Source organism: Myripristis murdjan, chromosome 9 (assembly GCF_902150065.1).
Source record: "Myripristis murdjan chromosome 9, fMyrMur1.1, whole genome shotgun sequence".
In the NCBI taxonomy this organism is placed as follows: domain Eukaryota; kingdom Metazoa; phylum Chordata; class Actinopteri; order Holocentriformes; family Holocentridae; genus Myripristis; species Myripristis murdjan.
In genome coordinates this window covers 14,622,762-14,645,444 of record NC_043988.1, presented here as the reverse complement: position 1 = coordinate 14,645,444, position 22,683 = coordinate 14,622,762, and the positions used below count along the sequence as shown (strand labels likewise).

At 45.1% G+C, this 22,683-nt stretch overlaps 1 protein-coding gene across 2 annotated transcripts in view; it reads right to left on the bottom strand.

Moving 5' to 3' along the window:
• arb2a (ARB2 cotranscriptional regulator A) overlaps window positions 1-22,683 on the bottom strand; it is a 176,937-nt gene that overhangs the window by 115,031 nt on the left and 39,223 nt on the right. The gene's annotated exons all lie outside the window — the stretch shown is intronic.

Here is a 22,683-nt window from a genome sequence, read left to right as displayed (position 1 = left end):
CCAAAGAGGGAAAGCTATGGGGAAATAAATACAGGAGGCTTATTCTGACGCCGTTAGCATTTTGATTTATATATTCTATATTGTCTCCCCTAAGCATACACATGTATTTTTAATGAGGGCATGGAGAGATATAGATCATGGAATGATAGGTGCCTCCCTGCCCTCCTGCCTAACTATTTAATGTATAAATCAGGGAGAGAGGAGAGTGGAGAGGGGGAGGAAGAGAGGCTACAAGAGGAGAGAGAGGGGGAAGAGAGGAGGCATCCCAGGAGCAGCCCTGTCCTGAAGGCCACTAATAATAGTGTGAGGAAGGAAAGAAAGAGGACGAAGTGTGAGTTTAATGGGCCTCAGAGGTGAGGAATACTATACTAAATGACGATGAGGTGATGATGATTATGATGATGATAGTGATGAAGAACAATTTGGCAGCTGATACCCAAAACATTTCCTTTTCAGCAGATTGAATTTCAAATAAGAACATTTTTTTTCACAAAATTGGACAAAATTAAAGTGGCTACTAGCTATGATAATACTGAAAAAGAAAAAGAAATAACGGCGAGGATTAAGTCGACTTCTACTACGATCAAATATACCAATATGTATGCATTAAAGTACAGCAGTCTCACCATCATGTAAATTCTGAGCGAGCACAGGCAATGTATGTTTCTTCTTCACCATCTGGACAGGTAGTTAGTGTGTTAACACACATGAACACACACACGGTGGGTGTGAGACGCAGGGCCATATGTATAGACTCAGCTAGCCAGGGTCAATGGTAGGACACATCTAAACACTGCAGACATATGAACACATGTACGCATGCATGTGTATCCCACACACACACACACATCACCATGGTAAGCAATACACAAACGCATCTGTGTGTGCCACAGCAAACGACAAAGAAAATGTTTATGGGAAATTTGTGTAGTTAAATCGTGATTAATCACTTCATACTCTATTAAACAGCACATTTGAAACTCAACAATATCCTATGTCATAATTTGATACTTGCAACAGTGTATATTTTTGCGCATATTAGCTGTTTCGTGAATATACTGGAAAAAGAAACAGCTTTTTTTTTTTTCGTTTTGATCAAACAATCCATTTTTGATTACTCAGATGTTCTTAAAGAATGTGTAGGTGTGCAGCACTGGGTGTCATCTCCCAGTAATCGGCGCTGTGTGGGTGAATAATGAGACTGTGTTGTTCTGCCCGGCATATTAATCTTACTGAACATCACAGGATCACCGTGACCTCCAGGGGTCAAAGGTCGCAGAGGAATCCCTTGACCCCTGCCCTGTTATTGTGACATAGGAGGCAGAGCACGCAGAAGACTGGTGGTCCTGCCGACAATGCTGACTGTTGCTTTGTGGTGCGTGTGTGGGTGTGTGACCCTTTATGAGATAAAATGTACGTGTCTAAAACGTTCTTTAACACCTGCGGTGGTGCACTGTACGCCGCATGTAGCAGGCTGCAATCATGTGACCAGAAATAAACCTGAGGGCCACAGCATTACCACACAGACACACACATACACTCACAAAGTCCAAGAGACTGACCTCTCTCTAAGTGGGGCTGCACCACAGGTCCAAGAGTCAGGTGAGGTCGCCACAGCCAATCACAAGCTGTGTTTGAAGTGTGAAGGGTAAACACTGTGGCTGCTCTGCCCTGCCATTTATTCTGCTTATTTTCACAGGATGTAACCTAGAAAAGAGGTGGCAGAGAATATAGTGTATCTGTGTGTGCGTTTCGGTGTGTGTGTGTGTATGTCAGTGTCCGTGTGGTTCCAGCACATTTTCCATAGTGTCATTACCACATGGCCAGGTTTATGCTTCACAGCACACACATGGAGTTACGCATGTATGTTGGAATCCCCTTCATCCTCTCGCCATACGGCCAAATACACGCGTGGAGACATCCACGCTGTGGCAACTAAGGAAACCATGCATGGAGCGATAGACATTTTCCTATTAACCCGCTGTAGCCTTCAAAAACGGTTGAAAGCAATTAACCATGGAAAGCGGCTGTAAAACACATCCTCTCTCTCTCTCCTCAACTCTCTCTCTCTCTCTCTCTCTCTCTCACACACACACACACACTACCTCAACCCCACCGCCACCGCAATCCCCACTAGAACCTCTTTCAGATCTGCTATTTTTTTTGAAGACCACCTGTTGTCTATTATTTTTACATACTGCTTTTCTCATAAATCATAACACTGGGTAATTAATCAAGCTGTCAAAACGGGGACTGGAGGTCACCTGGAGGGGTCGGAGGTGGTCGCAGGGCCGATGGAGGTCAGGGTCACACCGCATTCCTCATTATCAAGTTGGGATGGGAGAGGGGCCGAGCAAACAAAAGCGAAAGCAGATGGAGGGGGGGACAGATGAAAAAAAGAGAGAGAGAGAGAGAGAGAGGGAGAGAGAGAAACTGACAAAGAAAAGTGAAAGAAGCTGTCAGCTGCCTACAGATGAAGACAGGGGAGGCAATTCTGAGAGGGTACACATCACATAAAGAGGTGACAAAAAGGAAAGGAAGAAGGGGGGAAAAAGGAAGGAGACGTGGAAAAAAAATAACAAATCTACAAGATGCTTCTACTGTATAGACCTGAAATTGGCTGGAGAGAGAGAAAGGGAGAGAGACAAAGAGAGAGAGAAAAAAGGGAGGGAGGACATGGTGTCTCTTCTTCAATGAAAAAATAGGGAATCAGCTGTGGAAGTAATGATTGTTATCTCCTTCTCCCTCCTTGTATATGTGTATTTGTGTGTGTGTGTGTGTGTGTGTGTGTGAGAGAGAGAGAGAGAGAGAGAGAGAGTGATGAGGCAGACTGATATCTCTCTCAGAGGAGTGCATATCGGTGTCTCAGTGGGTTGAGAGCCAGTTCAGTGACACCGGGGCCACGGGCCTGGAGTGGCATGTCAGCGACTCTTCGCTACACACTGCTGATTAGATCACAATGATTACACCAGAACGTGCGCGCACACACACACACACACACAGACACATGCGCGCACACACCCACGGAGAGACAAAAAAGCTGCACGAGTGTGTTAGCGATTCTCAAGGAATCTGCAGGGCCAACAGTGGTCTACTTTGGGAAACAGGAAGAAAACATTATTCTATTTATCACTCGCTGTTGTGGCGGCTCACTTTTTTAATGTGGAATATGGCGTGTTTGGCAAAGCAACATGTTGACAAGCCAAGCCATCTCATTATGTTGGGTATAAATATGTACGTTAAGGGTGCACAATCAACAAGATAAAAGGAAATAAAACACACAAGCAAAAGACTCAGTGGGGGATGGAACAGAAAGAGTGGGACAGAGGGAATCAGTGGGGGGAAGGTGGGTGGAGGAGATGAAGAAAAAACAATCTAAAAAAGTGCAAATGCCGCGGAACTCCTCGCATTAGCGTCTGCGTCGCGCCCCCCCCCACCCTCCCTCCCCTTGCGCCGAGCACGAATTCTCAGGCGTGGCTCGCTCTATCAAAAACATCACTCCTGAATGAGGCGCCGACCACTGTGCAAAATTAGCTGTCACCCTTTCCTCAAAATCTTTGTTAATCTCGTTTCCAGTGTTTGCGGATTTATCAGCACATGCATCAATGTCAGCTCCTTGGTTACTGAGCCGCACTACTTGGGAGAAGATATAATTAAAAATGTTTGGGGCGTGGGGGGTGGGGGTTTTGGGGGGGGCGGGGGGTAGTCGAGGAGCGGGGCTGCTGGGAAGGGCGGGAGGGGGTTTGGGGGGACGGTATCAGAGAGGAGGAAGGTGAAACGGCATCTTCCTCTCGTCTCGTATAGTTTCCCCTGGGAGCCTGTGGAACACAGAGCCAGCGATAACAGACAAACAGGCTCTCTCCCACTCTCTCTCTCTCTCTCTCTCTCTCTCTCTCTCTCTCTCTCTCTCCCTCTCTCTCTCTCTGTCGTGACACGTAGGTCAGCCTGTGCTACTATCTCTTTAATGACGCTCGCTCCGCAGATCTGGCCACAGTCGGGAAACTAGTCCCATTGTTAACACCCGCTTGACACAAAGGAAAACAACAGCCAAATGCATCCATCTAGCGCTATCGCCGGCTTATCAACCATTTTACGCACAACCACCCCGAGCTATTCACAGTGTTACGCACACGGGTCTCATGGCTGAGTGGAAACACATGCCAAAGACATGTTACGCATGGACATCATGTTGGGGGAAAACCATTGTGAGCAAAACAAAATCCCGAGGAGAACACCTATTAATGAAAAATGAAGTGTGAATGTGACTCTGATTATTTACGTTCCATTTATTTGCGGACATTTATTTATTTGTCGCTGTGGGAAAATAAAACACTTTGACATCTGGAGGGGTGCCGGCGCTTTCCACAGTGCCACCATAGCTTGATCCTTGATATGTTTCCAGCATATCTCTTATTATTATGTGGCCTTTTCCAAACCATCAGCAGCCCATCCAGCTCGCGTCAAGGGATGAGGGACAGCACGCATTAGAAATTCGACGTCCCCTTTCTCCCCTGCTAAGTCACAGACACAAACACACACCGTGCATGCACAAATGCATGTATACAGCAGCACACACAGCCCTCTGGGATTGTGGCTGTGATGCCGAGACGTCCTGGAGAGCCCTGCCACGGTACCAGCAGGCTTCAAGACTCTGGCTACGGACATGACAGGAAGCCAGACAGCTCCAGAGGATGACAGACAGACACATGTTTAAAACATAGAGCATAAATGCAATCTCCTTATGAGATGACACCTAATGTAGCAGCCCTCTGTCTCGCTCTCTCAATGGACTGTGGTGTCAAAGGATGAGACAACTGCGCGTCCTTGTATGCGAATGTGAAATGCTGAAATTGGAAGGGAGAAAAAGACCCCCCAAAAAAGTGTGTGTGTGAGTCTGCTGTGGCCGTTTATGGCGGCACACACACATAAAGTGCATGTGGGCAAGTCAGAAGGAATGGATTCAATGGTAGTTAGGGAGTTACAACAGGCTAGGAGTAGTGCGCCTGCCCTTCTGACTACCAGTTCTCTGTCCATCTTGCTGTTTTCCGTCCCTCATTACGGCAGGGAGCAGCCACAGCAATCCAGCCTGAAGTTCACAGGTCCCAGGGGCCAGACTACAGCTGTCCCAGGGCAGAGGCCTTTCTCTAGGGGAGGGCACGGGCACAGCAGCCTAGGGCCTAACATCTCACCATGCCTGACACAACATGTCAGCACCGTGAGCAGAGCTTTTTATCCGCGCTCACACTTTCTCTCCCTCTCTCTAGTCCTGTCTTTTTCTCTTCCTCTGGCTCTTCTTCCTCCCTCCTTTTCTCCTCCATCCAGACCTTTAAGTGCGGTCTGGCAGGTTTGGCTGGGAGGTCGCGTATTCCCCCTCTTCATTAGTGAGAAAATGGACTCTGGTAAACGCTTGTTAAAGCCCTTACCTACACTCCCCCAGTTAATGGGAGTGATCCATTTGTGTCCGTTTCTGCCTGACAAGGCTTTACTGGAAGATTAATAGTGCGGTGTCAGGCCACGGCCACCCTCTGTCCCGTTCTCATTTCCTTTCTTCTGGGACGCACACATGCAATAATGGAGCCCCGTCTTTTGTTGTAACACCGTGATTAGCCAGGGAGAAGGAAAAAAAGGAGGGGAACGACAGAATGAGAGAAAGAATGGGGAGAGATGGGGAGAAAAAGAAGAAGAAAAGAAAAAAAAAAAAACGCTGCCCTTCATGACTTGGTACAAGTGTAGGTTTTAAGGGTGTGAATTAAAAGTGCCTGACAACAGCAGAGTGGTGTTATTAATTAATCTCTATGTGAGGTGAAGAGAGATATAATGAATCACTTATGGATATTTCCTCTGTTTTAAAGGCTGGCTTTATCTTGGCCTGATCCAGGGAGAGCGTAGACAGAGCTGAAGATGGAATGTGAGAGAGAAAGACAGACAGAAAGACAGAAAGAGACAGGGACAGAGGGAATAATAGAGACAGAAAAAAGGCAGAGAGAGAGAAAGAGAGAGACAGAGACAGAGAGAGAGAGAGAGGAACAGGGCAAAGTCCTTAGAGGGCCACCCAGGGTTTTGTCTGTCACCCAGGACCTCCAGCCATCCCTCTTCCTTACAGGGATGACACTGTCAAGTGCTCCGTCCCTTCACTGGGTGAGCAGGATAATCGCTCTTAATAATTACCCAGGCATTCCTGGGAAGTCTGTCCCATCCAGGAAGTGCCATTCCTCAGATGGGAACAGGGAAACCCCATGGTGGAGGAGCAGGCCTGGGGATCTGCCATGTAAAATGTAAAATTGAAAACAAGACTGTCCATTTTCTTTTTTCCTGCTACATTTTATCTCTCCTGGTCTTTTCTCGCTTTAGATTTCTCTCATGGGCAGACCGACAATCTGGTAAACACACAAACACACACTGATGGGCGACCCTCTCCACCCCCCCCCCCCCCCTCCACATCACAGCCGGTGCCAACGGAGAGCAGGGTGTTTCTTGAAGCGGAGTATAGGGGGGGGATCAGTGCTGGTGGTGTCTCATTAAATTCTCGGGATTGTATAATTGTCTTTCGCGGACCTCCAAGAGACTAGTACATTATACTCATCGCAATTAACTAAACAAAAGAGCCGAACCGCCCAAGCACTGGGGACGAGGCTGGCTAGGGGGAGCCAGCCGTCCAGCCGGGACCAGTACAACAAAAGACAAACACACATACACATACACACATGCATACACACCCACACACCAGAACAGAGTGCAGAGCAACACTAAGGAACAAGAGAAAAGATATGAAGGAGAGAGAAAAAAACAGAGGGGGAATAAAAGGGGAGGAGAATGAGTGAGGACTCGGATAGATCTTCCTGGGATTGGCCAGATGTCAGAGTCGGGTGGGAGGGTGGGCCGAGGCGGGGTGAGGCGAAGGAGGAGGAGGGTGTCTGTGCTCATTTGAGACGCACCTTTGTGCTGGACCTGTCTTGTTTACTGCACTACAGCTTAGCAGTGCGAGGGCCCTATTCAGGGGCCAGGCCTTTCAGAAAGTACTGAAGCAGCCCTTAAGCCCACTTAACTACCATTTTCACACACTCTGCCTGCTCTCCTCTTTGTCCTTGCCTCCATTACATCAAACGCAGGAACAAAGGCGCGGAACAGAAACTGGGGCTGGCAGAATGGCGCCCATCACAAATATTAATTTGAAAAGGTGTTGGAGAGTAGAATCTACTTTTATGCACAAGGACAACTTGGGATTTTTTTTTGCTCCCTTGTGGGGGGGCTCTTTTGGGGCAGCAATGAGCTTGGTTTTCAGGCTAAAGGGGAGGCTGAGGACTCGGAGCACAATTATCCAAGAATAAGGGGCTTGAGACGCGGCACACTGCTAAAGACTCGGTACACACAAGAGCAGGCACATGCACACACAGACACACACACACACACACACACACACAGCCTATTAAAGAAGCTCCGAGCATCAGGCTTCATTCACTTGCAGAGCTATTATGTAGAATGACAAACTCAAAGAACACACAAACACACACACACACACACACACACACACACACATGCATGCGAACAGCTCATGTGACTGTAAGGGCTAGCATACAAACAAATAAAGAGGCATAAACTTCATGTAAAAAAACAACAACAAAAAAAACAGGGAGTAAGCAGTTATAAATTGAGAAAGTTTAAAGAATAAAATGAGAAACAAAAATAATGAAGTTAAAAAAAACCTATATATTTATATTTAGATATTTCAAGCAGCATGTATTTTATTTATAATGAAGTGTATTTGTTGGCAAGTAAATGGGCTTGTAAAAATGACCTTGAATTGACTGGTGGAAAGATAACTGTCTGAACTAGAGGTAATCCACAGTCCACCGCTCTTATCGCTATTAGCTCAGAAACACACAAAGTCGTGCACTCACTCACACACTCACGCGTGCGCGCACGCACACACACACACTCACACACACACACACACAGGTGCAAAGCGCATGCGTTCTGTGCGGAAAGCTGCATTAGTCTGATCACATGAGAAAGTGGGGTGAAAAGTTTATGCTGCCATTACCCATTGGAAAAAAAGAAAGTATGTTACTTTCTCGTACATGCGGCAATACACACACATGCACACACGTGTACGCACACACACTTCCCGAGTTCAGAGAGTCATGGCCAGGGTAGTGGCATGTTGAAAAGCCCATCCTGTGTGTGGAGATGGTGTATCGCTCTAATCTGCAGGATACAAGCTCCACATTTCCCCGCCCCCACCACCACCTCCTCCTACAACTCAGCCTGCCCGCGCTCCCGGCCTCGTTCCTGGGCAAAACCAAACTCTGCCCTGCACCGGCTCCCAGCAGGCTGGCTCTCACCCAGCTACTCTGGCTGACCCCGCAAACATGTGGTCAACTTGGGCAGGGCAGACCCTCAGCTCTCCCAGGTGTGGGGCTGGGATGGGTACATTGGAAAAACGGAGGGAGAGAGAGATGAGGAGAAACAGAAGGACGGCAGGCTCGTCCAACACATAACTTCAGAGCTGGGAAATAGTTGGTGGAGTATTTCTATTAAAAAAAAAAAAAAAAAAAAAAAGCTGCAATACCTTCTGCTGCCACATCAAGTTCAAATATGTATATTACAATGTTCTCTCCTCTGCTTGGCATTGCAGTGAAAGGTAAGAAGCCGCTGTGTGCAAGTCTTTATGCATCTGTGCTTTCAATTGCCAGCATGTGTGCAAGTATTGAACCTGTCTGCTCACCCATGTAGGTACTCCTGCAAGGGAGGGGGTGCGGCAGGGGGGGAGTGCCCATTTTGATCGCTGACAGAGCTGCCACTGCCAGGATCAAACCCCGGCTCAGAGGGGCGGCGAGCTCGCAGGGCAAAGCCACTTGATGGGGGGGAGGGACGCTCCATTCAACCGTGCACCACCCCCTTCAAAAAACATACACACGTACAATTACTCATAATCTGCTTATAATGCCAGCCTATGGTGGGTTTGCTAACATTACCAGACAGTGAAAAAGAGACGGGGAGAAAGAGAGAAAGAACAGTCTCCAGGTGTCCGGTAATAGTAGTGACTGAATTGGTTTTTATTGTGTGTTATTTTCATCTGCCACACACTGAGGCTTATACATTTCACACAACCGCTTTGCTCCCATACTGCAAGGAAAGAAAAGGGAGAGGGAGCATAAGGAATGAAAATAACTATTGAATCTGCTGCTTTTAGAGAATGCAACGGAACAGAACTGAATCAAATAGAAAGAAGAGTAAACAAGAAAAAAAAAAGGTTTAAGAAAAAGAAGCTTTCATTTTGTTATTCTGTCCTTCATCTCTAGTATAGATTCTTTTCTTTAGAAAAAAAAAAAAAAACTGAGCACTTCATGTAAAGAAAGGCCTGGCTTTAAAGATGGATGGCTTACTGTATTACTGTATCGAACAATGCACTGTACAAGAAAAGCTTGGTAAACAATAACATTCATATGTAAACTTATTGACCAATCCAGCAAAAAGGACAAGCATCAACCTATACAATACGATGTATGTGGAGCTTTTGTGTCAGCCTGTCACCAATGCGTAGAAAGAGAAACAGAAAAAGGTATAGAAACACATTCAGCAGTGTGGAAGAAAAAAAAAAATCCAAATGGCTAGCTACCCAGTATGTTTACTCTGCGTAGTAGTGAATCCTGGACATTCTTCAGAGTGACACAGCAAACAGTTGGCTAGTAATCCACCCTTTTGCTGCAGACTCACAATACAAGGATTCTCTGAATGCTCGCCGCGCGACGTTGCTTAGCAGAAGCACAGAGGAGGGAGATATGGAAGGACAGGAATGGAGGGGAAAAATGGGATCAGACAGAGGGATAAGGCAGACATTAACAAAAAAAATATTAAAATTCACATTGCCTGTTTCTTGGTGCTGACACTGTGATAACTTTTAATACGTTTTGAAACATTAAATAAAACATCAACATGTATTTTTTTTTTTTTTTTTTAACAAATAGATCCATGCCCATTAAAATCTATAACTTGAACTACTGAAGTGTCAACTGGCTGACTACAGCTAAAAAAAAAGCAGGTTCCATGCTGTAACAAAAGCATATATTTTCCAACAAAGTTTTTGGCAAGTTTTATTCGTGGAAGGGAACAAAAAAAAAAAAAAAAAAAAAAAAAAGGTACAAAGCACCTCTTGGGCATTCCCAAGACTGTCTCCACGAAGGAGACAAAAACTGGGTTACTGGGTGCTCGTTTTAGCTTTTTAGCAATAGCTTTGTCTTTTTGACTTCTCAGCTATGTGACATAATTCCTGGCTTGTTAACACTGTGCGACCCTGATTCAAGTCACTTCTATTGGCCTTGGAGTTGTCTGACGGCAGAAGCAGAACGGCACAGTGAGGTAACAGTTTCGATCTGATATTGTTTATTCAAACTCACAATAAACGAGGACAGACTGGGAGGCAAAGTGGGAGGCGAGTGGGAGGCAATGGAAGGTGCGTGTCTGAAAGAAGAGAGGTGCTAGGGCGATGCCTCTCCTGCAATTCCAGCTGTCAAATGCAAATATTAATGAAAAATCGTTATTGTTATTATTGTGTTGTGTGTGTGCATTAATTTCAGTTTTTTTCCCTCACACACAAATCATGCATTATTACAGAAAACGTGCAACAACTAATGAAAAAGTGCTGCCTATGATCATTGTCTGTGTGCCTAAGGGTGTTATGAGTTTAATATGTTCATCTTCGCCTGGTGGCCCCTGATTGGTTGACACTGCACGCTGAAAACAACTGGATCTGGGGTGGAAAAATCGCGCCCGAGCATTGTTGCCAGATTGGGCAATTTTCCGCCACGGGTTCTTACTGTTTTAGGTGTTGATGAATGTCCACAGTCCTAGGTGCTGGTATTGTGGCAATAATTATACAGACAAAGCAGTCGCAAAGTTTTTCTTTTGTTTTGTTTTGGTTTTTTTTAACTTTTTGAAATCGCTAACCTAGCTGCTAGCCACCAGGAGCTGGCCCTCTGCTGCACTGTAGGGACCATGCGAACTACCAAAATTACATAGAGCTACCTGAGGCCGTAGCTCCACCTAGTGGACAAGTGACACCACGCCACTGTTCGGAAAACGATTGACAAACCAACAACAGTGGAAAGTCCTTCTCTTTGCCTCCAGATTTTAAGTCCACTCCATCTGAATCAGCACTCTGGATGCTAGTTTGCAAAAGGACAGAAGGAGGGAGATATGGATGGAAGAAGAGGGGTGTGTGTGTGTGTGTGTGTGTGTGTGTGTGTGTGTCAGAGGTGGGTTGGAGAAAAAGAGGGTGGAAAGAGAGTGGAAAAAGGGGAGTCGGTGAGGTGAGGATACAACCACAGCAGTGGGTCTCGGGGGAGAAGTGGTGGGTGTTTCGATGACAAAGCCGTCTATTTCCATAGGCTCTCTGCGCCTGATCTCCCTCTAGTCCCTTAGAGCCTCAGCCTTGATCTGGGCAAACACTGTGTGTGTGTGTGTGTGTGTGTGTGTGTGTGTCTGCATTCATCTGTTCCCACCATTTCTTACTCGATGCCACTGAGTTGCAGCTAGCATGCCGCCAGCTAGCATGCCGTCGGCTTTCCCTTATCTTGTCCATCCGCCCTGTGTACTGTGTAGTGGACACATGAGGATGCAGGCACGCCTTGGCTAATGAGGGCTAACGTCACTCCATTATGAACACTTAACCAGGCAATACCTGGGGGGGGGGCTGAAGGAAGAGTTTGGAGAAAAAGATAGATAGCCTGCAGAGAGAGTGAGAGAGGGGATGTGGTGAGGTATGACAGTGTAAAGGAGTGAATTGAGGCTGACATTAAAGGTATATAGACGCTCAAGCCATGTTCTGATAACACAGAAATAAGTGTCTCCCCCAGAGATGGACTGGCAGGCTGATTCATCGTCTTGAGATTCCTGGAAAACTGAAAGGTGATGTCTGTGTTTGTGTGCATACATGTATCTATATTGTATGTGTAGGTGTGTGAATAAAAAAAAAAAAAAAGAGAGAGAGAAAGACTGAGACAGTGACAGCAAAAATGAGGCCCAAGTAAGTCACAGGGAGAAGGGGGAGCGAGGAGGAGAGTGAGAGAGAGCGAGTGCATTCAGCCTGACAGTATACTGCCACCTATCTGTCTCATCTGGGACAGCAGCCCCTTCTGTTCACACATCAAACCCGGGATCTGTTGCTCAACTTTCATATTACTCAGAAAAACCACCACCATAAGAGAGATAGGATCCAAAAATCAGAGGCAGGGAATAGATGATAAAAGCCCCAAAGAGATTACATGCAGAGAGAGACAGAGAGAGAGAGAGAGAGAGAGAGAGAGAGGGAGAGAGAAGAGGAAAAATCCTTTCTGTTCCACAAAGGGTCTGTGGTATCAAAAGGTAGCATAGCAGCCTGAAGCAAACGTCTGCTCACCTGCCAGCCCAGCCTGACCCAATCTCTCTCTCTCTCTCTCTCTCTCTCACTCTTTCACTCTCTCTCTCTCTCGTTCTCTCTCTCTCTCTCTGAACACGGCCTGTGTGACCAACAGCATCACCCCCGTACAACACATACACACTCACACACTCCCAGGTTTGCACGCAAAAACACGGTAAAATTAGAACTGGGTGTTATCAAATACTCATTTTTGTTTGACCGGACACCTTGTTATCGATGCTGTGAAGGCACTGGACGGCTGATGGTGCCTTAATATGAAATTTATACACAAGAGATTTTTAATAAACTATCGTTATTAATGCGGATATGATGAACAAGCAGGTTGAGGGAAATAATATAACAGCTGTAACAATCTAATAAGTGCAGAAAACTCCGTCTCTTTACCGAAATGCAGCCTTTAAAACTAGGAAAAGACAACACTTGTGCCATAGGATATCCAAAATCCCACACAATATCTAATTTCATGTAACGTAAATGAAATAAAAAATATCATCCAGCCCTAATTAAACTGTCTACATGCACTTAGTCAAACACACACCAAAGCAAATGAGCGTGTTTCACTTACTAAACATCAAACCAGCGATTTCAAGCCATGCATACACATTTTAGTGGCTATACAGAGGCTCTAAAGCTCTACCCATCTCCCTCTCTTGTCGATATCAGCACAGCAGCAAGCCGGTTTAGGAATTCCCCGGCTGGGGAGAAGGGATGGCTGCCGGGCTGGGCTACCACCAGCCGAAGTTCATATGCAGGTTCCAGTTCATCCACAGTTCACGCATACTCTCATCTTTTTGAAGCAGCAGCCCATCAGCTCAGAATCATGATTATTCAGGACCAAGAAGAGAAGCGTGGCGTGCCATCAATATAACATCTGCCCTTCTCCCTCCCTCCTTCCTTCCCTCCCTCTTTCTCTTTTTGCTCTTAGACACACACACACACACACACAAAGCTCCCTGAGCGAGTTAGCGCCCCAGCATTTAAACCCATGTTCTGACCCTGTGTTGAGATCCATGCCAAGTAATCATGTGCGCTTCGCTCTCATTTTGCTGCACCTCCCCAGCTACAAAAAAAGCACACTGCACTAATCTTTGAACCTTTAACCACCCATTTTGACTGACTTTGAGGGTCGTGATGCAAAGTTAAGCATGCATATTTAAACTTGCCACGTTAGTAGAAGTACTTAGTGTATTATTTATTAATTCTTGGACATTAAAAAGACAAATGTGAGCAAGGGAATGGGCATCTTTTCCCCCCTGTTGGCCAAGTAATGTGGAGAGGCTTTTACCATGGATTAATCAGGGTTAATCTGGTTAGTGCGTGCCCATACACACGCAGATAGGAGTGCAAGTGGTCTTTATATTGCATTACATTTCAGCATTCATCTGACAGTGTTATCCGGCATTCATGAAAAGCACAAATCCAGTGCAGAAATCCTGCGTGTGTGCAAGAACGTCCCTCTAGCGCTTGTGCGTTTTTGTGCACTCAGTTCATGGTACCTTTAAAAACTACATAACCGACAAAGCGCACAACACTGCCTTCTATAATGATAAATAATATATTATTATCACATAACTACCTTCAAGTTGTATAATGTAAATTGGCATATATTCAGCAATAAAAGCTGACTTAAAAAGGAAAAGAAGCTGCAGTCAAAAGAGAGCTCATTAGCAAGAGGTAAGACTAAAAGAGGAAAACAAAAATAGACCGTCCCCATTGCCATGAAAGGGCATCCAAAGTTCTCTGAAGAGTGGGATGACGAACATCAGTGTCTAGTGCACACAGCATAAGGAAGAGGAGTTTTTTTTTTCTTCTGAATACTGTGACTGAGGTTCCCCACCAGCAAGCCAGCCTGCTTTTCCTGCACTGCCACCCACTGCCAACATATGCCACTTTCACACGCATGTACAAGAACAAGGAAGTATATAGAAGCCTACACACACACACACACACACACACACACACACACATACACACACACACACACACACACAGGCAGACAGACAGACACGAGCGCACATGCAAACACACCCGAATTTCACATAAACACAGACACACCCGCCTCTTCCTTTTTCGCCCCGCACACACACACACACACACACACACACACACACACACACTCACACAAACTTTGTTCTTTTCATCTGGCCTCCTCCTCCCGTTGTCTTCATTTTAATCTGCAGGAGACGAGTTCACCCAGAAGTCAGCAGGGCATGCCAGAGTTGTGCCTCCAGTGTCAGACACTTGCAATATGCATATGCATGCATGCTCACATATACACACGCGCACAAAAACAATGCTACAGGGCAGGGGTGGCGCGGGATGGGGAACAAGGCAAGGTGGAGGTAGGAGGTTACAGATCAGCGCATCTCATGGCATCAGCATTTTAAATTAACCAATGGGAAATAGGGAACAATTTGACACCCGCCCCCCTTTACCCTCTTGTAAGGGCAAGAAAAAATAAAGAACACAGTGTAAAAAAGATGAGTGCACCATTCTGCCAGACTGACAGAGATGCGTGTATAAAGTGAAGAAAATGAAGATATTCATTTGTGCTATTATATATGTACATATATTACACCTTTAATAATATTTATTTCAAAAATACACTGAGGTGGGGAGGGGAGGGTGAAAAGAGGGATGGAGGGAGAAAATAGAGGGAGAGAGAGAGAGAGAGAGAGAGAGAAAGAGAGAGAGAGAGAGAGAGAGAGAGAGAGAGATCTGTATGTAGGTTATTGCAGTCTCACTGCACCACTCTTGAATTTCAAACAAGAACCCTGGGCAGAGCAGAGAGCAGAGGAGAGAGCAGAGGAGAGAAAAGGGGGAGCAGGGGGAGGAAAGACAGAGGGGAGGAGGTGGGGGGCCAAGCAGCAAGCTAGCACTGGAGGCTAACAGGAGGCAGGCAAGAGAAGCGGTTATTAATGAGATATCTTAACTAAAGGAGGGCAAGGGGGGAAGAGGGGGGCACCAGGAAAAAGAAAACAGACAAGGGGGGAAAAAAGGCAGGTGAACTCTAATTTAAAAAATAAATAAATTTAAAAAAATCACACAAAATTGTAAAACAGAAATATCTGTTTTAGTTGTCATTTTATGAGCTGCTCAGTGTGTGTTTGAGCATACATATGCATATTCTCAGGCAAACGTACAAATGTGTGCACTTTTGAATGTGCTGTCTGTATATAAGATAAGATAATCCTTTATTAATTCCACGGTGGGAAATTCTGCAAGTTCAAAAGTGATTGCAAGTAAAAAAAAAAAGAAGTGAGGAAAATGAGGAAAATAGAGGAGAAAAGCTTGACGGTGAGCAAGAGCTGCTGTAACAGGCTGCCACTCGTGTGGCGCCATCTTATATGTGAGTGTTTATGTTTGCAATGCACCCAGGTGTCACTGCACTTGTCCACATATGGTGCGTGAGTGTGTATATGCGTGTGTGTGAGTGTGTGTGTGAGGCTGCAGCGTCTCTCTAATTGCTAGTGTATTAGAGGGCCAGCTCTTTGATCTGGGGGCTGTGCCGGGCCTCAGCACTCGCTGCGCAGGGTGGTCTCCCATCATGCTCGGCTGATCACAGACGCTGCCTCTCTATTGGCTGCCTGGCAGGCCCTCCCATCAGCCTTGCTGTTACACGCCTCTGACAACTTCATTAGCCCACTTCGACCCTCCATGTCTGCTCTGCTATATGCTGTTCTGCCAGTAACAGGAAGCTAGTGCTACCACAAGAGCGCTGGGAAAATCCTTAGAGCCGTACAAATATGAAATATATGATGGGGCAAAAAACAGAAAACATACATAGATTCATAACAAAGAGTTAATAGCAAGATGTATTTTTTTCTGTGCCTATTTTCAAATCTTTCTTTTTTCCCTCATCCTCGAAAAATGGTGGCTTTGCTTTATCTTACAACATTTCATATTACAATATCATGGAAAAGAAATTCTTTTTCCCTGAAGCTCAAGGCTTTTCTGTGTATTTTTCCATGCATTATGCCCTGTACACGGAATTGATTGAGGTGTAATAGGCTATACCTTTATTATCAGAGGAATAATTGATGCATTTTTAATCTGATGAGTAAGGTAGAATGGACTGATGAGGGACACTGGGAGGAAAGATGACTGGAATCCTAATGAACTCTCCTCGATTTGGCTATTCTGGTAAAATAAGGGTTTCTCTTTGTCTTTCTTGCTTAGACACACACACTGAAACATGCACATGTAGAAATTTTGTCTAGTCTTTCATTTTCTCCACACATCAGAACCTACTGTGCACTCCAAGACTCTAATGAAGATGTAAGAATGTGTGTGTGTGTGTGTGTGTGCATTGCTCTCTGCTACATTTTGGCCTATGCAAAAGCCTGTGTGTCTGTGCCCACATCATTCTGCCTTAATCCCTACTGCTCTACATGTTAATTAAACCTTAAAGATGGGCTTTCAGGGCACTTCAGATCTGTGTTTGTGTGTGTGTGTGTGTGTGTGTTTGTGTTTTACACACATAGTATATACATTTTCTTTTATTACGTAAGACATTGCAACGAAAAAATAAGTATGGGGGTAACAGTGAATAGGAATAAATAAGATAGAAAAGGAATACGAGTGAATAGTTTATAAAGTAAGACACAGAAGCATATGTTGTGGTAGTGTTTTTTTTTTTTCTGGTTGCTGTCTATTTGCAAAGGCTAAAACATAAATAATATGCTTAACTAACACTTGACGTGTGAATATATGGGTAAATACATGAATAAATACATGAGACCAAGCAAGCAACTCAATCAGTCACTGATGGACAGAAGCCTCTCTTGTTGTTGAAATCAAATATAAAGATGAGACTGATCTCCACTGTTTCAACTTGTCACAACACAAACTGATTGAAGGGCCATATCATCCATAGCCTTTAATCATTCAGAGGCGTCGCAGACACATCTAGGACGACCGTTTTACAGCAACCCATTTTAAATGACAGTAATCATAAATTTGATCCTATTTGCAAATCTTTCTTTTATTCACAATACTTCCTCGCTACTGAGCACATTAGCTCTGTAGTTTCCAGGGAAGCTTTATCTTCACCATAAAACATTCAAAGTATAGAGTGTGCAGCTCTGCTACTTCTCAAAACGGACCACAGCTCAGTGTTGCATTAGCCTGGCCAGCTCTTTGGACTGATTTCCAGGTTGCTGAACAAGTCAGGTAGTTGTAATCCCGGGGTTTGGTACCTGCTAGTGCTGGTAATCCAGGTTTACCATGGTTGTAGCTCAGTGGTAGATAGGTGAACTATTGAACCCTGTCCCAGCAGCTGAGGCTTGGTAGTGTAACGGGCTAATTAGCCAGTTGCAGAGAGGGGAGAAAAAAAAAAGGAGAGATCTCTCTCTTCCTGCCCTGCTCTACTTCTGCTTCTTTTCATCTCTCATTCATGAGCCCTTGGTAGTGCCCTTGGCATGGGGTATGTAAACTATCAAATCATACCATCACAGATAGACTCAGGACTGGCATTATAAAGGCGTAACACGTGTCGCATAATGAGCACGCCGCTTAATGAAGCTGTTTCAGAGCTTGTGGTTTGTGGAAAAAAGAAAAAAAAAATCAATGATTATTTCATAATTTCAAGGCAAATGTTATTTCATATGAATTTAAATGTGTTTTGTCGGATATTATTTCAAAGTTAACCTTCGAAAATAAAGATGCATCCTGAAGGAAGCTATGCACATTAGTGCTCCTACATAGATTAATATAAATGAAGCGAACAGATGAACGAATGAGTGAATGAATAAATGAATGAATGAATGAATGAATTCCCTCTGTCACTGTATGGCCATATTCTATTATTTATAGGTTTTAGCTATTTACTCTGAATCCCACCCATACAGTGACCACTTCCTGGCTGGCAGAGGCTGTGTAACCAGCTGTGGTTACGGTCTAAGAGAGAAACTTTAACAGTGAAGTCCAACACACAACACACTGGTTTAACCGAGACCACCAGGCTCAGGCTGTAATCCAACTCAAATACACAGTACTGTACCCTGCCTTGTCCCTTCAGAGGACTGAATGAGTCCAAGAGGGAAGAGAGAGTTTTGGTATTGGCAGCCATACCAAACTACACTTTAGTGCCTATCAACTGCTAATTCAGGCATTTCTTTCTTTTCTTTTTTTTTTTTTTTTAACGCCATGTGTGATGTCTAATACTACTTTCCTGAAGTCTACCAATCAACACTTTGATTGATCAAGGACACGGACGACAGAACATCCATCCGGGAAAGAAATGCACCCTTTCTCTTCAAGGAAAAGGCGGCTGGCTGGCTCAGAGAGAGAAACTCAATCCCGCCTCCTGCTGAGGGAGAGACAAGCGCGGGCTGTCGACAGAAACACCACCTGACTACCACACAACTACTGATTTGAAATGACAAGTCAAGAGAAGTCAGGAGTAAATAAGAGAGATAGATAGACAGAGAGTGAGCAATAGAGTGAGAGAGAGAGAGAGTCGGGGAGAGAGGAAGGGAGGTAGTGGTAATAGATATGAGAGTGTTTTTTGGGGAGTAAACAGATGGAGTAAACACAGCACGAGGGAAACCAGGGGACTCCCACCGAACCCGCTCAATGTGTCACTGACACTGCAGAGCAGAATCAACAAAGTGCTCTGAGGGCAACAAGCACGCATACATACATCCATATCCTCACACACACACACACACACACACACACACCCACACACAGTTCACCAATTGGCAGGATGCAGGGACCCAGAGCTCCTATCCAGAGCAGTGACAGGCACATGGAGAACAAGCTGCCTGACAGCACATGACAACTCCTCAACTAGTGGAAAAAGAGAAAGGCATCTAAAACTCAACTTTCTAACTGTTGCTTTAACGAGTGGCTGGAGTATGTGCTGGGAAGCATTACGGCAGCACCCACATTGCAAAGATATTAAGCATCAAAAATCAGTTCATTAAGCAAGAGAGGCAACCACCAATGTCCACACTGTGCATTAAAACCCTTTAAACACACACATACTTTTATTATGGCCACTTGCCAACAATAATAAAAAAATAATTTAAGAAACTATTAACACTTTTTTTTCTGCCAACACTACTTTTATACCCAAATGTTAACTGTGGGAAAATAATTCGCTAAAATTGGAGAGGAGGTACAGGGCAGAGAGTGTCCTATCAATATGACTTGAAAGTGGCCACATCAGTTGAAAAGTAAAAGTAAGTGGGTGAAGTAAAGTAAAGTAAAGTAAGCTAATGTTAAGATTCTTAAAGTCTATATAAAAAGGTAACACCAGTACACCGTTGATTTAACAATATATGCCCAGTTTAAGACAGGCAGGGTTGTTTGTTGGTTAAAATGAATGCATGATAAATAAAGCATCAAATTTGGATTTTATACTTTTTTTTTTACATTTAACAGTTGACATCTTAAGATATTTATTTACAACCTAATTGGATATGTCAGGACTTATATTCCTAATTGTAATTACAAGTCGGAAGATGGAAATCGGGAGATGGAAGTTTTGGCTTGTTACTGTGGATTGGGTCAAAACTTTATGGCCTTTATGGACAGTAATCAAACTTGAGCTCAGCTAAAAAATGGTTCACGTCACACAGTTTGAAAGCATCCTCTCTAGCAAATCAGACCAAGTATTCACCCAGACCATGGCATAATAGTTTATAAAGTCAGAAAAAGCATGTGAAAACATACAGCTCGCTATCAAATTCTGATTTCTCCTCTCTGATCTCGTTCTAAACCTCATCCTGGTACCCATCTGCAACGCTCCTCTCTCTCCAGCCTTTCCAATTTCCATCGTGCCCCCAGACCTTCTCACAAGCCCGAGCTCTGCTGCTGTGTGTGCCAGCGTACCAACAGGCCTGTAGGCCCGTCCAAGAGAGAGATAGAGAGAGAAAAGAGGGAAGGTAGCCAATTAAGACTGGGTAATGGGAGAGTGAATGCGATGATGTGTGTGTGTGTGTGCGCGCGCACATTTGAGCGTGCACATGTGTATTGGGGAACGCCTGACTTCAAGCTGTTGTATGAGCCCTTGCTCTTGTGTGCATGTGAGTGTGTGTGTGTGTGTGTGTGTGTGTGTGTTTGTGTGTGTGTGAGAGAGAGATGCCACAGGCTCTGCACACAGCCAAACTTAATTTAGCAGGCCCAGGTTTTTAACACAGGCCTGAAGCTAGCCAGCTAGCTATAGCTGGACCAGAGAGCGAGAAGTTAACAGGCACATTGCTCCCCTAACCCCCTTGAGATCCCAGCCTCACCCTGAGGGATGAAAGAACTCATTTAGTCATTGATGACCACCACTGATCACATCCTTGTGGTCATATCTTTCCGTCAGGCACTTCATTACCATAAAGCTTTATGGAGCAAAAACTTTTTTTCCCCCTGACTTTCAAGACCTTGACACTTGACGATGCTAAAAGAGGTACGGGGACCGTTCAGCTGTCATTGCCACAACTTCTGACACAGTTTGTGACTGTTTGTGAAAGTGACATTTTGGAGGAATATTACCATCTGCGTTTGCTGTATACAGAATGACACCGACTCTGCTTGTAAGCCCGTGATCAACGACAAAGGACAACAAAGACGACAACATCCGACATGTTTCTGTTTTCTGCATGTCCCCTGGAAGGGGAGCTGAAGAGGCATGCGGCTGTGTGCGTGTGTGTGTGTGTGTGTGTGTGTGTGTGCTGCATGTGTATTGCTACATATGAGCTTCTTCATAGCACACCAGGGCTGAGATGGATGTGGCGATGTGGCAGTTTACATTGCAACGGGGCATGCCCTTGACGTCGCTGTCACTGATAAAACACAGATGTAGCATCAGTCTGAACACAAACACACACCTTGATCGCTGTGTTTGTGTGTGTGTGTTTGGGGGGTGGGGGGGGGGTGTTCACGCCTGGGGACATCACACTACAAAACAGTGTCAGAATAGTGTCTGAACCTCCAAACAACCTGAGCCAAACTAGCAAAGCAAAAAGCCCAGCCAGTCTTTACTTTTATGATGTATGGTGCACACTGTTTGGATATGGAATTAATAAATATTGCATCAATGAAAAGCAGATCAATTACACATGATGGTGGGTGGATGTAGCCTAAAGCGAGAGATTGCAGAGTGACAATCATACTAAACAGAAACAGATGAGATTGTGTGTGTGTGTGTTTGTGCATGTGTGGGGGAGCGTGTGTGTGTGTGTGCATGTGTGTACATTGTCTCTCTGTGTGTCTCAGCGTGTGTCGTCTTATTCCACGAGGTAATAGGCAGTCGGCTTCACAGCCAGAGCATGACCTAGAAAGTGAAACCGCACGGCAAGAGACTAAATGTGTCACATGGGCTCAATCATTTTCTCTCCCTCTGAAGACACACAGAGAGAGAGAGAGAGAGCCTCTACCATCCCGCTGCACTCAGAAGCTAATTAAGTCATTTGAAATAGCCACAGAGGGTACCTGTATGCAATCTAGCCAAGGCAAAGGGTTGATGAGGCTCTGCGAGGCCCCAGGCCAACTTCAAAAAGAAGGCAAAGGAGGGAAATGAAAGAAAGGAGGGAGAAGAGAAAGGGAGAGAGAGAGAAAGAGAAAAAAAGTGGAGGATTTTTTAATTGAAGCCCAACTTGAAGAGGAGCGTGTGTGTCTGTGTCTCCTTGTGTTGTGCAGCAGGAAAAAGGTTAAGCATGCCCCCAGCAGAATACGTCTGCGCACACACACACACACACACACACACACACACACACACACACACACACACACACACACGTTCAATGGGGAGCAGGTGGGGAGACGCTGGGATGCGGAGATGGAGGGGTGCAGGAGAAAGGGTCTGGATAATTGAGAGAGTTCACCGAGCGGCCATGTCATGTGGTGTTACACGTGTGGGTGTGTGTGAGTGTGTGCATGTGTCCGAGAACTCCCCTCCACCTCCCCTCACATACACAAAGACACACATACACACACCCACACACCTGTGTGTGCATTTACTCTGCCTCGCTCACACAAAGTTGACTCGAAATGGACACTTTCCTACATTCAGTTTATGCAAATACATGGAATAAGTGGAGGACCCACTCATCCAGACAAAAAAAAAAAGTAGAACAAAACATACTGAACGGTATTGATTTTCTAGGTTTCTACAGTCACAGATGATACAACCTGACCACATGCAGCCGCGACACACACATACACCAGCAGGTCTCACATCTAAGTGTTTGGTGGCCTAACATGACCACACCAGGGGCAACGCTGGCGCCACCCGCAACTGAACTGGGTCAAATGAATACACAAACATG